The sequence below is a fragment of the Taeniopygia guttata genome, chromosome 3 (genome assembly GCF_048771995.1).
Source record: "Taeniopygia guttata chromosome 3, bTaeGut7.mat, whole genome shotgun sequence".
Lineage (NCBI taxonomy): Eukaryota > Metazoa > Chordata > Aves > Passeriformes > Estrildidae > Taeniopygia > Taeniopygia guttata.
In genome coordinates this window covers 102,608,364-102,626,590 of record NC_133027.1, presented here as the reverse complement: position 1 = coordinate 102,626,590, position 18,227 = coordinate 102,608,364, and the positions used below count along the sequence as shown (strand labels likewise).

Genomic DNA, 18,227 nt, shown 5'->3' with positions numbered 1-18,227 from the left:
TTTGTAGCAGGTTGGCACTGCAGGTCTGAGCCTAGACTGATGCTTTAAAGCATCCCTCAGATAGGGAAGATAAATTAAAGATTAAGCCAATAGGTAGCAGAATTACTCATTTGTGCACTGCTATTCAGTTGGACTCTTTTACTTATCTTGAATGGTAAAATAGGGACATTTAAAGATTCAGACTGAGCAAAATGTGAATGTGAAAAGGCTGTGCTCCCATTGGCTTTAAAATCCAGCACAGGAAGGAAGTGATGTGGGTCAGTGAATAAAGGCAGAATAATACCTGCATGGAGGCAACTTTTGAACATCACTGTAAGATGCTGTCAGATGCTTGAAATTTTTAATAATTTAGTTTGTCACAAAACCCTTTTTTTTTTTTTCCCTTAGAAGCTATGAAGGTATGTAGCACTTCAACAGATATGCTGGTGACTTGTAGAGAACATAGTCCTGTGAGTGCTGTGTCTCAGGTGTCCTAAGAACTCCAGCATAGCTCTAACTACAGCTGCTTCCAGCACTTGGCCTCCTGATTCCAGCTTGCTGTGGAAGTGACTTCAACTAAAGCTTTAAAGATATTTTTTAATATTTATATTTATGACCACAAAAATATTGTGAAACTTCTTTTCGTGAAATTGGTAAAAGAAGTATGGTGGTGCCAAGCTGTGAAGTGAGATAAGGGTTGAATATCTTCCAAAATTACTTTTTTCCCCTCATTGATAGATTTTTTTAATAGTTTCATTCTTAATACTGAAAGCAGGGGTTTCAGTTATTGGTATGTGCTTTCCTCTTTAGAAAATTCCAGTAACTTCAGTGAAGCTATGCTGAACTTCCACCTCTGAAGGATATGACTGGGATCTTGGCCCCTCCTAAATTGGCCATTTCAAGGGCAGGAAAGGCCCATAGTGAAATTTAACAAATCTATTGTCCTATCTGTGCCATGGCAACCTCCCAGGCCTTGTAGCACCTGTAGCAGCACTGTGTCCTTCACAGTGCTGTGCCCAGAGTGGCTTTCTTAATCCAAGTGGCCCTGCAGGAGAGGAGGCTGTAGCTTCTGTCACAGCACTGTCACCAGAGGAGACCCTGCTCTGCTGATTGCAGGTTTACAAGCCCCTTTTCAGCATCCTCATCCTCCCCACAGAATAAAAGAAGTGAATCCAGAGCAAAATGGTCTCCTCTAAAATTTTAATTGTAAAGGGTGACTGAACCAATTGAGAATAAGTTTTGTTTTGGACAAAATAGTTAAAAATGTATGAGATAACTGATAACCAGTCTAGCAGGAAAACCAAAACAAAGCAATGACATGTGTAAGGGATTAAACTGACTTCTGAAAATGTAATTCTAATGCACTAAACAATCAAGTTGACATCTTAATATGTTGAGGACTAGGTACCTCACTTCAGGCATTTTTTCAGATATTTAATTTCACTCTGGATTAAGAAGCTTGACTTCTGATCCATGTCTACCTTGCAATTTTCTTTTAGGAGCATCACAATCATGTTGTGATGCTTCACAGAGGTGTTCCCACTATGTTTTTTTAAAACTAAGAACAGGAGAATATGAATAGGGGTTTATAAAATGGGGCCAGATGTTTTAGTAGGGCCTATAGCAACAGGACATGTGTTAATAGTATAAAACTAAAAGAAGGTAGATTCAAAATAGGTACAAGGAAGACATTTTTTTGACAGTGAGTGTGGTGAGGCACTAGCACAAGTTTCCCAGAGAGATGGCAGATACCCCATCCCTGCAAAAATTCAAGGTCATATTGAATAGGTCCCTAAGCACCCTGATCTAGTTGAAGATTTCCCTGCTCATTGCAGGAGGCTCAGACTAGATGACCTTTAAAGGCCACTTCCAACCGAAACTATTCTATGATTCTATGATTTTATGAATGCCACTGGTGGTGGAACTAGTCTGGAGACTGAAGAAACCTGTGGTTCTGTGTAGCCAGCTTCAGAATTCAGACCTTTTTGTACCATCTGAAATTAGCTGAGTACATTTTTTCCACATCATGTGGTTAACTGAAAGTTTCTTCTCAAAAAATTTTCTGTCCAGGGTATTCTTCCGTTATCCTGTCATCAGCAGTAGAAGTAGTTCCTTACTGGAGCTCAGTGGTGTCTCACTGCCTGTTTTGAATAAAATTCCCATTAGCCAACTCATTGCATGAAATCCCCGTTAGGTGTCTCATCTCCATAGTGCAGAGCTACAGCAGGTACCTGTTGGAAAGCTGACAATTCCTTCTTTCCAGGAGGAGGGTGGTGTTACACAGTATGGGCAGGTCAGATTGTTCATTGCTTGGTATCATTTGTACTAAAATAAAACACAAATGATGTTTTCTCAGTGTGGGAAAGCTTTCTTGCTCTGATCCCATGGAATCCTGCATACAATGTGAATATAGTGTAGCATTTAAATATGATGTACAGATTTCCATACACATATGCTGTATAAGAACAGTGTAGCATGAATCATCTTACTATGACTGCAGGGCTTTTGCAAAATACCCATTAATTCTGTCTGGTCAGTTCCCGCTGTATAGATTGAAAAAATTATAATCTTCCTCAAATTGCTTACATCTGAATGCTCCTATGTTTCAGAGTTTCTTCAAGCTCTTTTAAATCAGAAGAAAGATGATCCTGTCCTATTGCTGACTCATGCCTCTTATGCTTCTGTTCTGTTGCACAGGGCTTTTAACATTCTTCAATGTAAATGTATCAAACTGGTAAAGCAGACATTACAGAAGCCACATTTGCTTGAGTAATAACTGCTCTGTCTCAGTTTTCCTTAGACTTAAGGAAAATTTCTTACTGGCCTAGCATGCAAAGGCTTTTGGAGAATGTTTTTTAAATTATTTTATTTTCAAGGGCTGGTTCTCATTACAAAAAAAAAAAAAAAAAAAGTCAATGCACTTACAGTTTTATTTCTTTTGGATGTTTTTAAGATTTCTTGAAAATAGAATTCTTATTCTTAGGAAATCCCTTGCTTCAAACTGCTCTTTGTTCCTTGCATCTGGCTCTTCCTAAAGAGCTGCCTAGAAAAAAAGACAAACACTTATCTTACAAGAATATCATGGCATAGTTTGATGGTTTCTCCCTAAATTCTTACATTTATATATATAATGGAGTATGGGTTGGGGTGTCTGTCTGAGGGTTGCATTGCAGTATGCTTTAATCATTTCCCCAATCCTACTTGGTTTCTGGCATTCCTGAGAGGTGCACTTGCACTGACACTAGCTGATGACATTTCCATTCTTTTCCAACTATTTGAAAATGTGCAATTTTCCATGCTTTTTACAAAGCCATCCTTCAGGCTCAACAAAATCCATACAGCTGTTCACAGACTGTCTCAAACCTTTTTTTTTTTTTTTTTTGCATAGAAGTCATAACCTCTTTTGATCCGTATTGATTTAAGTTAAAGGATGAACTGAACTGCATGTATTGATATTGCAGAAACAATTTGGCTTAATTATAAAGCATGAGTACATTCTAGGAGCAGACATGCAATCCTTCTTCTGTGGGTAAATGGGTAGTAAAATGTCACAGGCCACTGCAAAGGGGAGCTCATTAATCTTTGGAAAGGATAAAGCTACTGCAACCCCCAAAGTCCATGAGGAGATGGCTGTGTTGGCTGGGCAGGGTTGGGATGCTGCTGGCTGGTAGGCAGGTCATGCAAAGCCCTGTGAAAAACAGCACCTGGTGAATTCAGCACTGCTCATCAACTCAGGAGCCCTGGGCTAGAGGAGAGGGCTTTAATGAGAAACCTCAGACAGACAGGAGGGTTGGCAGAGGCAACCAGAGCTTGAGGTTTCCTGGTGCTGCAGGTCTGCCTGAGCCTTGCCCCAGTGCATTTCTGAGCCTGCCTCCATGTGTGTGTGAGACAGGGATGCCTGGGGGGTTTTCAGCTGCTTAAGGTCAGTAATGAGCACTCTGTGTAGCCACTGAGCAATGGGGAGGTCGAGGGTGTTCAGCTCCATTGAGAATTTAGCTGTTTAAGCTTTTAAGTCAAACTGGATAAATGAACTTTTCTATTATGATAGTAGCAGCTTGATGCTTTACCACCACATCTTTCTTTTTGCCTGGAAGCAGCCCATCACATTGAACTAAAAGTAGGGACCTCTTATTCCTGTTGTGTTACACAAGTCAAAGCAAGTTATTTACTGCACTGGTAATTCAGTGCACTATCTGTAACTGTTCTGCAAGTGTGTATGGCTCCTTTGAACATTTATCCTTGCAATGAACATCCTGTATTGCTGGGAAAACAAGAATTGCTTTTCATTCTACTGCAGGCATCTAGTTTAAAGGCTAGGCTGATTATTCACTCTCTTTACTCTCCAGTCAGGCAGCAAAAGCAGTGTTTTCCTTGCCTCAGAAGCTGTTACAAAGTTGAATCTTCTTAACACTCCCAGGCAAAAGGTGTTTGAGAGACTAAAGGTTATTCCACAGCCTAGATTGGTAGCAAAAAAAAACCCCAAACTCAAAACAAAACCTACAAAAAAGGTGAAATTCACTGCTGTTGCTGGGATTTTTTACTGATTCTTATGTGTGCAGGAAGATTGCTTTTTTGACAGTGCTTAGTTTCCCAGTTAGAATGAAGGGCTTCACATATGCCTTCAGTTTTCCTCCTCACTGTCATTATATTAGTGGGAACTTTTGAATGCTCTTCTTGGAGTATTCTGTGAAGAGGACAGTGACTGCTGGAGCTCCTGGAGCATACCCAAACATCTTTAGTGACCTAGACACAATAGCTGGAATTAAATGTAGATCTAATCTTAAAAAAGGATCTTTTTAGGTAGGGAGAGAAGACCTAAAAAGTTAAGAGATATGATACAATTGTCCTGTGGAGGACTGTTTGAGCATGGTAATTTATCTCAGTATGAAAACTCCTGTAAAAAATGGACACTTACTCTAGTTGAATTATTTGTTGATTTTTGGGGGTTTTTTCCCTTCTGACAATTATTTTTGTGTTGATTCTGGGACCATTTCCTATAGATGACAGAATGCAGGAGACATTTTGATTGCCAGATATTTAAAGAATTGATAGAAAGTGGCCAGGAAAAGAAATGGTATGGATGGTTCCCCAGCTGAGGCCAGGTTTTGATTTCTTGGGTGTTGTGAAGCAGCATTTGTTATCTGTTAAACACTTTGAACTTTGTCTCTATTCTACTTGCTTGGTTTTGAAATGCTAACACAAATTGGAGAAGTTTTCAACAAAGTCATGAGGCTTCAAAGCTACGTCCACCAATGTGTTAAAAGGCACAGTGACATCTGCTAGTTGCCTAAAAGTGCCAGTGTTAAGAGGGTGCCATCAGCTATAGTTAGACACAAAATTTAGGGCTCAATCTGGTGGTGAAGTGTGGAAAGAGGGAAGACATGCAGCAGAGTGCAGACACTATCTCAGCTTTGAGAACATAAAGAAGAAAGTAAAACTGCCACCCTCACCTGTTCAGGCATTTGGGTCTCCTTTTATAACCACCAGAGATTAAAAGACCTCATTGGAGCAATGGCCTGATCAGAGGAGATGAATTTTTCCATTGCATCCTGCACTGCCTGGGAGTGTTTGACCTTCCCAGCAGTAAGCACAGCTCTGTCCTGACTCCCGACCCTCATGCCTTTGGTCAAGGCAAATTAACAAAAACCACAAATAGATGAGATGCTGCCATCAGCCACAGGGAGTCTGAAGTGTCCCAGTCCTTGTTCCCTTACATGCAAAACACATCTCAATGCAGTATATGATGCATTTGCAAATTTGTTGCCTGATTTGTTCCTGCAGTCAAAGTGAGAACATAGGCCAGTCAGTATTCCACTTGGGTGTTCGGTCTGTGAATTGTGGCTGTGTTTGGAGGCATTTTGGTTAGCCAGAAGCCTTCTGAGTTTGCCTCCTGTGTGTGTGGCTATCTAGAAACCCAGTGAGGCGTAGCTGGATCCCCCTGTCAGAGCCTCAGTCTGTAGACAGTCTGCAGCACTTAGGTCCTGCAGGACCTCTGCAGTGCCTGGCATTAGTAAGTGCCTGGTATCATAAAAAGCTTCTGATCACTTAGTCCAAGCCTACAAGAGAAATAACAACCTTTGTGTAGTGTATTAATGTGGGACTTGGGAGATAGAAGTCTACGTCTCTGATCTGTAAAAAACCAACTCTGGCAGCCTTTAAGAAATAATTTATTTTCTTCTGTCTTTTGTTCTCTTTCCATAAAATAGATATGGCATCATCATGCCAGACTACAGCTTGGAGAATTAATGGTCTGTGTGTAGAGAAAGGATTATGTGGTCTGTTTGGAGTTTGATTTCAGCTCTTTGGCAGGTGTCCCCACTGCCATCAAAATGTTTTCATGCAGTTCAGGAGGCTGCTTTGTCTCTCCTGAGATACCCTTGCCATCAGACTGAACAGCCTTGTCTCATACTCCCACTTCATTGGGGTTGAGTAGAGATTCACATCTGAGATGTGGTGATTGGTCAGTGAATTGCTGCAGGAACCTGGCAGCAGAGCCCCTGCACTGCCTCCTCACCCTGCCTCCACTCGGGGTTGTGAGCTCAGCCCACTCCTGGATGCGCCACTAACGGGGTAGTGCTCAGCTTCTGACTCTGTGAAAAATAGAACCAACCACAAAACCAACAGCTACAACAAATTTTGGGGTGTCTCAGCACTGTTTTGCTGTTGGTAGTTGCTAGTGTAGGTTTGTCCTTGAGCAGGTTGGAATGTGAAGAAGCCTCTCTGAGAACCAGAACAGAATGTTGTATTGAAGCGTGTAAATGCCTTGGAAAATCTTGGGCAATCGAGAGTGACTCACGGCTTTAGCACCAGTGCTGGAGATCATTTGGCAAGATGCAGTTTCAATAACCACTGCAGGCACAAGGACCAAGTGTTTTCAGAGTTGGATGTGGTGCAGAGATGAGCCTAGATTCTCCCTGCCCCCAAGGTACAAGCTAAAAGCATTCTCCTCTTTATCTGAATCGTCTGGTCTGCCTGATGACTGCTTCTTTGAAGCTCTGATATGGTAGATGTATCCAGCAATTTATGCATTTAAGAAGATAATCAAATGCAATATGATATGTCAAACATCAATTAAGACAGAAAAACTTCTGCTTCTCTCTGGGAAATCCTCCTCTCTTGAGATGGGCAAAGCTGAGGTTTGTGTGCTGATTAGTTACAATATGTCCTGTGAAGTAATTTGACTCAGCTAACAGGGAGTGATGGCAGCAGCATCCTGAGCTTCTGCTGAGTCCTTCTGGGTCTGCATTAGAGCAGCAGCAGGCAGCCAGCTGTTCACAGGCAGCTCTGCACCCTTTAGCAGCAAACCTGGGCCTCTCACAGGGGACAAGTTCTAATAACAAAGTTTAAAGGATCTTTTAAACACCCCTGCACCTGAGCAAGATTGGAAGGTTGGATGCAGATGCTATAAATGTATATTAAAAAAAAAAAGCAAGACAAACCTGAAGATGCTGTTGAGACTTATTTTTAGCAAACTGAGTTCCAGTCAGTGTGCTGGGGGCAATTGGGTTGCAGAACAGGTGATGATACAAAGTCATATTTAAGATAAATGCTAAAAATTGCATGCCTTACTGAAGCAATAGCTTTTCAATTTATAGTATTCTGAAGATGGTGATTTTAAAGAGCAGCAGTTTGAATTTTAGCTGGTTTAATGCAAACTAATGTTCTAGAAATAATCCTCTTCATTAATAAACCACATTTGCTAAGAAGTCATGTATGAAACACCAAATGCTAAGTAAAAGGAATATTAAAGACAAAAACTGTTTCAAAATCCAGATCTCATAAACTCTCCTGTTAGAAAAATATCTAATAGCAGCTGTATTGGGCTTTTTCTAGCTGAGTAAAACAGATTATTTGCAGAGGGGAAAGTGAATTTGCAACTAAAATTGAAAAGATTCTTGAGCAACACTTGTTCAAAGGGTGTTTTCACTTAGTCCAACATCATGGCTGAACAATACTTTATAGCCTGGGGCTGCTAGGGAAGTTCTTGCATCTGTGTGCATGGGAATGCCTGCTAGCAGCTGAGCTCATGTGCTGCCAAGGTCTGCACCTCTGCCTGCAGACCTCCCACCACCCTGCTCATCACGCCCATGCAGACAGCTCCTGCTTCTCCCAGTGCACAGGACATTTCTGACAAATCTTCCCAAGAGCCTTCTAGGATTTGAGAGGTCAAATATATTTATTTTACTTATTTTATTTTTCAAAACTTCTTTTTTTTTTTCCTCCCCAAACTCTTCTAAGAAGTTTCAGACCTGGCACAGAGTTAGAAATAAATGGGCTGCAGGTGAAATTGGTGATCTTCAGCATTCTCTACCACCTGTGCATGAGAGAGGGGCCTTGGGCGTTCAACTTGGTGTGCTGGAAAAGGATTTTTGTTCCCTGTCTGTTCTGCTTCTGAACTTTGGGGAGCAGACAGAGAGAAGAGAGCTGTTGGCAAATATTTTAATCTTGACCTCCTTTGGTGCAAAACCTGGCTTTGAGAGGGCACAGGCAGGCAGTGCCTTTACTGTTCTCAGACACTCTTTGGAGGCAGTGAGAGCCCTTGAGCATGTTGCCTCCCCCTCTCCATGTTGCCCTGCAGCGAGGACACCACTCTTACCCTACATGTTAATGTGTCACCCTCTGCTTGTGGGGCTGGTGGTCATGAGGGCTCTGCTGAGGACAGGGACAGGCACCCAGGTGAGGAGCACAGCGGGGCAGCTCATTACCCACCACTGAGCTGGGGGACAGCTTTTCCACATAATGAAAATGTGTGGCACGTCAGGATGCTCCAGTACTGGCATCCTGCCAGGAGGACTCTTGTCCTGAGAGCTGGCATCAGATCCAAGTTATAAGTGAGCAGGTTTTGTAGTTTAGGGAGATTAAATGATCTCTGCCAGCACTGCCATGCCCTCCTTGACAGCATTTTCTAGAGCTTTCTGTCACTGAAGCACAAAAGCTGGATCCAGCAGTTGCCTGGTGGGTCCATCCACTTCAGCCAAACAGGCGTTTTAGGCTGGGTGCCCCTACAGCACAATGAGAATAATGGAAATTACAGCTGATTTACTATGCAATGATGCTTCTGAGCCAAGTGGTTTTCATCTGAATATGAAGCGGATTTGCCAGTGTGCTGGTGTAATGAGTGCACCATCTCTTTGCCCCTTCTGTGCCTTTGCAGTCAAGTATTTGCTAGAAAGCGCAGCATTAGATAAAAATCATTAAGGGAGGGTTGGAAGTCAAATATTTAAGGTTTCTCTAGATTTTCCTTGGTGTATAATAGTAGCTCCAAGTGTTGGGAGATGGATAAATAAAAAGCATGCAAAGGTGCTTTGTGCAGAGGAGCCCAGGTGTGTGCGTGTGCCAAGGCTTGCTTCAGCAGGGTCACCGTAGAGTCCCCATGACAGGAGTTGTAGGAATTGTGCTGCTTCATCTCGAGATAAAATGTTTTTGTCCTGTTGACTTTTGAAAAACCTGCTGGAAGTCTGAAAGCACTGTAGCTTCTTCTAATGAATCTGGTGCCAAAATCTCTGCAGCAAGGCCCCTGTGAGATCAGTAGCAGATAAAGCCTGATATAAATCTGTGCTATGGGCAGACTGGTGATAAAGATGCACGTTGGGAGAGTTCAGGGACATTTGAGAGGACAGCAGGGGTGGAGGATGAGATGTATCTTTAACAAACCTCTGAGTCCTCTAAAATCTGTTAGTCCTTCCCAGCCCCTGGGGGGTCTGTGATTAGAACGACATGACAATGGGTCAGGTCCACCTGCTCCTGAGCTGTGATTGCACAGGGAAGTGGGTGCACAGAAGTTAGGTGGCAAATTCAAACTAGTGAATTTCTCCCACGAGAAATGGAGTTATTATGCAGTAAGGGAGATGGTCTTAAAAGCAATTCATTTGATTAGGATTATGATTAGTCATTATGTAAAATATTAAGAGCACTTTCATTTCTGTGGGATGATTAAGCTGTTGCCAAAATCCAGTTTTCAGTCGCTGGTGCTGGTTATATAATGACTGCTTTGTGTTTCTGAGGATTGTAACCTCTTAGTTGAAAACAGTGTCAGGAAGAGATTCTTCGGCATGGTTTGGTGTTTGTGCAAATACTTTTATTTTCTCTGAGCTCTCTGTTAGATTATCCAGCTGTGTCTTTGTCAGATGTGCACACATAACAGATTGATCTAAGCATTGTTTACTCAGATTCAGGGGAAGGCACTGGCCATATCTGCTGTTGTATTTTCTTGAGTTTAGATCTTAACTAAACACTAACATTATTTTGGATAACACTATCTTTTTTGGATATCAAAATAGCATTTTATTAGTCCATTAAATGACTGTTTTCACTATATTGAAGTACTCCCTTTGTGGAGTCAGGTATTATTTCTACATGTACTTAACTGCTGAAGTGTCTGCTGCACTCTTCAGTTGCTAAGGAAATAGTTTCCTTTCCTCGATAAATATTTTTAATGTCTCAGCCTATGCCTCTGATACAGGATTATACATCTTTTCGCCAGGACAAATTTAAGTGAATTTTGAGACTAGTAATTCTTGCACACTAAATGTCTTACAAAGACATAAGAGAAAGCAGAGAGGAGAGAAGAGCTCTCAAGGAGACAGGAATAGAGGTATTTTTGCCTTTGTTTGCTTAATTCTGAGCAATTAAACAAATTTGTACACTGTAGTCAAGTACAATCATTGTCATAACAGAAAAGCTTTACAGCACCATTGAAATTTCTACTCTTAGGTAATGCTTTGCATTGGGGACCATTTCCAACTGGATCTCAAGTGCTTGAGATTGGTTGTGTCCCCCAAGTTGTATGAGAGACATGGCAAACCTTTACTTCATCTCCTCAAGCACAACTTAGCACCACGATGGTGACAAAGCAGAATGGGTCTGTGGCAACGTGAAACCCACCTGACTTCCAGCAGCTTCTCCAACCTCTCCATAGCTGTAGTTCTTCCCATTTTCTGGAGAGTGAGATTACAGCATGCTGCTCACAGACTTTATTCTGATCAGGATGATGATGTTTTGCATTTCTACACTTGGGATAAGAATCAGTTCATGTGAAAGATGAGACTAGAAAATGGGTGACCAAACATAATATGACAAGCTCCTTGAAAGATGCCTCTCTTATTTTAAAAATAAGAAGATTATGCTATGTAAATATAAACCATAAATGCACATGGGGAACTAAAGAGCCTGTGATGCAGTGTGAGGAGGAGTTAAACTGAGATTACAAAGCTTCACTGCACTCCTAATCTGAGATGTGGCATTGGTGGTGGCTTCTCCTGGATACTAGTACAACTCTGAAACTGAAATATATCGCATTTCAGTGATGCTTAGAGGTTAAGGCTTAATGTTCCAGTACTACCAGTGGAAAAGAAGCACTTTGCTCAAGGGTGAGCTCTGTGTCACATCTCTCTTATCTCAGAACAGGGGATCAAGGAGAAAACTGATTTTACAATGCTCCTTAGGAGGAAGCAAGGAGATGTCACCTGAAGTATTTAAGTTTAGCCCAGTGTGACGTTAGAACATGGAAGAGGTAAAGACTGCAAAGCACGACAGTTAAACAATCAATATTTTATTGATCTCTTAAAAGCACGTAACCACATCAGCATACACTCTCTGCTCTGTCTCACTTCAGCTACTGAAGCTGAACTCTTCAAACCTGCCTGCCTCTCAAATGAAAATTAAATGTTTTGCATTGTCTCACTGAAGTGGAAAAATAGGAGAAGAGGAGAAAGCTTAAATGAAAAGCTGTCTGTAAGATGAAATGAAACATTTTAGTTCAGGGAAATGAAGGGTTAGAGTTGCAGAGCAGGAGGGCACTATTTGATAAAACTGGGATAGTTTTCAGGTTCAGGAAGTTAATTTTTCTCACTGATTTGAGAATATGAAGAGAATGGTAAAACTGCTATCTAGGAGGGGTTGTGGGATTAGGTGTCTTTGTCTCCCTAGCTGAGATTTTTCTGTTTTCAATCAGTGGTGGGGGCATTTGCTGAAGCAGGAGCCAGAATGTGGAGATCCCACCTCCTGATGAGGACCTGTGTCTCCACATTGGACCACCAGTCCTGGCACCCACCTGAGGGAAGCTGGGGGACCTCAGTTCCAATTCAGGCTTTTAAAAGCAGAACTTCCTTCAGTCTGTCTTGTTGAAAACACTGGCTCTGAATGTCTCTGTTGTGTGGAAGGCAGGATGTCCTGTTGTGTGTCCTGTTTCATTTCCAAAATGAAACACAGAGGAGACTTGGAACAGCTTTCCCTGGGGTAACCTCAGCCATTCTGGCCTGCGTCTCACTTGCAGTGGGCAGGAATCTCCTCACAGTCACCTTGTCACAGGGCAAAGCCCTGGCAAGGGAGGGAAGGGGAGGGAGAGCTTCCCTTATGGCATCTCTGTGCACATTGGAGTTTGAACTGAGGTTTTGTCCCCATAATGTGCTGACAGGAGCTGTGCTCCTTAAAGAGGTGATCAAATCCTTTTGGCAGAGGGGAAAAGGGAATTTGCTTTCTGCTGTCTATGAGTACTGTCAGCTAGTCACGGAAAAAAAGGTATACAAAACCATGACCATGGTGTCCAAGAGTCAGGTGCGAGCACACACTTTTTCTAAACAGAATCTTATAAGAAAACTGGTTGCAAATGCAGCCTGAATTATGATTGAAAAGGCATTTGGGGATGAATGAACCACTGTGTATCTGCCCATGTCTGTATAAGAGGGAGAGGTGTGATAGAAACAAAGGCAGGGTCAAAGCTGGCTTTTAGACTCTCATTTGATGGTCTCAGAGAGTCTGGACTTTGTGGTTCCTACTGCTCCTGGTAAAAGATGTGTCGAGTTTTTCAATATTCAAATCTAACTTCATCATTCTTTGAATACAGATGATGGTAAATACTTTTAAGATAAGGGTTGCAGTCTGCTTGTGAAGAAACAATGCTCTCCTGCTGAATTATCCTGGTTTTCCCTTTCTAGAGCAGGTGTTTTCTACAGCAGAAATTTATGAATGTTTAAGTTTAGTGTTCTGAAATCACTGGACAAATTGCATTGAGGATCTCTTATCTGAAACTTGTAAGGATGAACTCTCACCAGTTGTATCAGAAAGGGATGTCTTGCACAAGTAACAGTTCAAACTGCTGATAAACACGTGTGTCTGACACGAGACACTGCAATATGTGCTGGGCCTGTGATGTCTTCCCATGAAACAGGCCATTTTACTTCATTGAATAATGACATTTTGCTCTGTATATGTATAAACTGAAAGCCCAATAGAACCCTAAGCATTAGTGCCACATTAGTAATAAAAACAATGGCATTGGACATATTGGAAGGATCAACAAATTGCTGTAAAACTCTTGGAGATGTGTGAATGAAATATACTGATAAGATAGATAGAACTCACCTACCTCTGCCAGTATTGGAATCTACATTCAGCATGGGACATAAGTGTCTGCTTTCACAGAACTAAAAGACCTGAAACAAAATCAAGAAATTCAGCTCTAAAGGATTTTCTGTGAAGTTACTTGGGGGGCCCAGCCAGTCCTTGGCTATTTTAATTAGCTCACCTGTGGATTTAGTGATGGGAGACAACTATCAGTTTTGACAACTGATAAGGAAGACGGGGCCATCACTTGCCATCACCAGCTGCAACTGGACTGTGGGAAACTGTTTCTAGGAACTGGGAGTTTAGAGGAGCCCTTGTAATGAAAAGGTCTGAAACACCTCACTACAGTCAATTCTGTCTTCCCTTCAAGGTTTTAAGCTCCTGGCTGTTAGGACTGAAAGGGTTTGACAGCTGCTTTGGGAAATGGTGAGCAGTGCACTTTTTCTGGTGCTGATTCTCATTCAGTTATAGTTATAAGTAGTTTGTTTCCTTCTCACACAATGTTATCCAAGCTTTTGAACAGGGAAAGGACAGACCAGTTGGGTGCACTGGGTGTTTGACTGTGCATGACTGTGCAGCCATACTGGGCCACCTACTTGGGTAGAAGATTTATTCTCTATCTGTGCAGAGCTGCAGGTTAGTTTGCTTTTCTTCAATATTATAGCTGAACTTTAGGCCTGACAATTTAGAGAGGGACACATAAAAGAGAGTTCATGTTATTTTAGGCAATTTATGCGAGCAACTTTCATCTGAGTGTAATTCTCAATTTATAATTTCAAGAGCTGCACAACACTTGTGCATTGGGAACACGGAGCATTGTATTTGTGTGGATTGGTTTGTGAGTGGGCATTTGAAGGTAGCTGAATGACATGTAAGCTCTTGGTAAGCTCTGATTAATTTGAATACATTTGAAATGCAGTTGATCCCTCTCTTGGAAAGTAAAATACCTGTCAATCACTGTAAGCCTAAAGACAGAAAGCAGATAACTGAAAGCAGAAGGAAAAACAAGTGAATAAAGACACTAGCTAAGAGGAAATTATTTTATGGCAAGTTAGTATCCAAAATGTAATCACAGAAAGAAAATGATACAATTTAACTATGCCCTCAACACATCATTGCTTTTCTCAGCTCTACGACCTCTGCATCCATTTCAGATACCAAGTGAAATTGTGTCTGAGTTAGAGATGGGAAAAAAAAATCCCAAATCCTTGACTCTCACAAATTGCCTGGTTTCTTCCAGAAAACACTTAGTAAATGGCAGCAAGCCACAGGGAGCTTGGAGAAACAGACTGAGTCCTGAGAAAGCATGTTGTACAGATTATATGACATTTTGTAGTTGTTGTAATTTAGGTGACAGAGAGGTAAGTTCCTGCTGTGCCTTGGGCTCTCCTTAAAGCAGTTTTTGAGGTGGTGTTGTCTGCCCAAGAATGCAGGTAGTATGTTAATCTGGAATAAAAGATGACACTACATGAATTGTTGGCATGTCTGATGTCTGCCCACAGCTAGAAAAGCACCCCATGTACTAAAAAATAAGATTAAAAAAACTAACACAATGCAAAAATACCCCCACCCCCGCCCCCCAGACAAACATGAAAATAGTATTTTATAGGAGTTGGTGTTGGAAACTGCTGACACTTGGCTGTCAAAACCCATAAACATTCTTTTTTTCCTCATTTACTAGAAACAAGAAGGTCCTACAGAGCATTTCACATTTTGATGGACATAGTAGTACTCAAGGGGTATAACATTCCACCACTCAGATCTGGCATAATTCCCCTAAGCTCTTGTTTGCACATTAAGTATTTGCTTCTGACAGCTACTTTTCATCTCAGAACAATGAAGTTCTAGTAGATATTTAGCAATGTATGTATTTCAATGGTTTCTTTTTCGCTGTTTCTCTTGCATTCTTTCTATATTAGTGAAGGAAGTTGCTAAATGAGCTATAATGTGCTGTAATTGTGTCTATTCAAACCACTGTGGTTCTTAGTTGTGCAGTTGTCTAAGTTTACTGTTGACAGTGTTTTGGAGTCTGTTTTGGGGAAGAGACATCTCTTAATGCCTCAAAACCTGCTGGGAGTCTGTTGCAGATCAGGCAGGAAGTTTTTATTATTTCCACTAATTGCTTTAGACATAATTCTGTCTTGTTTTCAGTAGTATTTTTGTAAAAGCTTTTCCCTTTTCACTCAACTCGAGCACAGCCTGTAAACCTGAATTAGATTGAGGAGTTTGACAGAGAAGAGTAGAGCCTTGAGTTGTGCAGAACTTCTAAATAAGTAATAGTGACACGATTAAACACTAATATTTGAGTTGATCTTTCTAGAATTTGTAATCAGGCTACAAAGCAGGCTGTCACAGAGAAGAACTTCAGCACTGTTGAAGCCGACAGTGCTCATGACAGTAACACTTAGCCCAGATGTTGTTCTGTAGAGACTGAAACCCTTGTTTCCCCTGTCCATCTGGGTGGCCTGCATGCTCATGAAATGATGAAGTTGTGTCTCTTCTGAGCACTTGTTGTTAATGAAGTGCAGAGAAGTCTGGTTTTTGAAAAGTAAGTGGGCACTGCTCTGTCTGAAGGGTAGGGTGATGACACCCCACAGCACAAAGGGCTGTGCCCATCCACATGTTTGTTCTTGGGCTTTGTGTCTCCCAGGGATCCCTGAGGTTTGCTGACACCAGCACCCGTGGTACCAGCACTCCTGTACAGTCAAACTGCCAGGACCTTCCGTCTGAACCTTAGCCTGCTTTGAATTTTCAGATCATTAATTAAAACTAGAAATATTTGAGAGTGCCCAGAAGGGAAGTGGCCTTAGCGGGAGAGATACTCATTCCTCTTCGGAAGCAGAAATGAAATTCTGCTGTTATAGACAGTAAAGCTAGGGAGAACTTAATGACATCTGCAACATTATTGCACATTCTCTTGATCCTGCATTTAATGAGAAGGTAGGAACAGTGATTTCCTCCCTTCTGACAAGCCATCCCATATAATTGCAAAAGACACAAGCTCCTTTTGCCCTGGCACCTGCTGTAGGGATTCCTCATCATCACACTCTACATTGATCAGGTGTAGCTTTGGTTTCTTTAACATCAGTGTCACAAACATTTTTATTGTTGAGCCTTCTGCCTCTTTCCATTTTCCTCCCCTTTAGCTTCTTAAAAAAAAAATAAATAAAAAAGGAAGAAAGATTGGATCCAATTTTCATCGGACTAACATCAGCCTGAAGATATTTTCATCAGTTCTTGGCAGATCCTAGATGGACTGTGTAATAATGAATGCCTTTTCATGATTGTTTTCCTCACACTTAAGTTCATTTTCTGTGAGTGCTGTATGAAGTAATTTTAAGCTTCTAATTGTTTATGATATTTGGCACTTTCAGACTCTGGGAATGTTTCTGTGTCTATGAAAGAGAATTATTAAGCACCAGAGAAAAATGCCATGCTACTTGCTGTTATGCTGAGGAAGACCTGCCAAATCTTGCAGTATTTGTGCATGCTATAGAGGTGGAAAGAAGGGAAGCTGGCAGAGCTAATAATAGCAGCAGCTTTGTGGCTAGAAGCCTCATAATTGTAACTCCACGATGACAGTCTGATTCAAAACATAATGAAATCCGTACTTCTGTCCATTCCTGTGGGCCTTGGATCAGTCCTTACAAATCACAGTTGGAAAAAAACTCGGACGTTTTTGCACAAGACAAAAAGATCCTTTAATTGCAGGTGCAGGCAGATCTCTTTCAGCTTTTGTCAGGGTAAGGTTTTCAATACATTCACAATATGTCTAAATGTAGCATCCCCTGATCTTTAAGTCCGTCTCAGCAGTGGCACGCAAGTCCAAAATCTGGTTGCTAATACATCATTCCTGCCTTGCCCTTCTGTTGATTACCTTTCTGGCAATGGGAGGAGAGGCAAAGAACATGACTTGCCATGACTTGGCAGGCAGCACTGTTCTGGTGGGGATTTTGAAAAACCATCAGTGGGCTGTTCATGACAAGAACAACTGACAGTGGACAACATAGTAGAGCACCTCTCCCATGAAGAAAGGCTGAGAGAAGTGGGATTGTTTAGCCTGGAGAAGAGAAGATTTGGGGCAACCTAATTGTAGCCTGCCAGTACCGGAGGGGAGCCTACAAGAATGATGGAGACAGACTTCTTACAAGAGCATGTAGTGACAGGACAAGGGGGAACAGATTCAAACTGAGAGAGAGTAGGTTTAGATTAGATAATAGGGAAAAATTCTTCACTGTGAGGGTTGCCAGAGAAATTGTGGCTGCCCCATTCCTGGAAGCATTCAAGGCCAGGTTGGCTGGAGCTCTAAGCAACCTGGTCTAGTGGAAGCTGTCTCTGCCCATGACAGAGAGGTGGGAACTAGGTGATCTTTAAGGTCCATTTCAACCCAAACCATTCTATGATTCTATTATTCTATGAAACTTAGCCTTGAATCAAAAATTGAAGCAATGTTTAATCTAGATGTCATGATGGATTCTTTATTGCCATCAAACTGTGTGTTTTTCGAAAAGATGCAATCTAGTGGTAACAAGATTCCTCTCAGGGAAGGCCCCTTCAGAGCAATCCTATGGCCTGCCTTATGCCTGGGGGTCACATTCCATCTGCTCTCCTGGTCTTATAATAAAGAAATTATGAAACTCGTATTCACGAATAATGTCTATGCTCTGTTATTTAGATGATGCTTGGGTTTCAGTGCTGGGCACTCCACATTTGACAGCCAAGTATTCAATTATGCCTACCTCATTTTTTTAATACTTTGACTTTAATCTGTAAAAACATTTATTCTAGAAATACAACTTGAAAATTCTATGATGATTCAAAAGAGGCAGAGTTTTTACCCAAAGTCACTTAAGACTTCACAACCAGGCAATACTGAGGAAAGGGAAGAGTGCTTGGTATAACAC

The 18,227-nt window shown here is 41.5% G+C and overlaps 1 protein-coding gene and 1 long non-coding RNA gene across 3 annotated transcripts in view; one reads left to right on the top strand and one right to left on the bottom strand.

Annotated features, from left to right (window-relative positions):
• KCNH1 (potassium voltage-gated channel subfamily H member 1) overlaps positions 1-18,227 on the top strand; it is a 175,762-nt gene that overhangs the window by 146,358 nt on the left and 11,177 nt on the right. The window lies entirely within an intron of this gene.
• On the bottom strand, positions 1,166-17,310 carry LOC140683804 (uncharacterized). Its single transcript, XR_012055314.1, has 2 exons — positions 2,905-17,310; positions 1,166-2,304 (listed from the first exon to the last, which is right to left on the bottom strand). It is a non-coding gene; the product is annotated as an uncharacterized lncRNA (long non-coding RNA).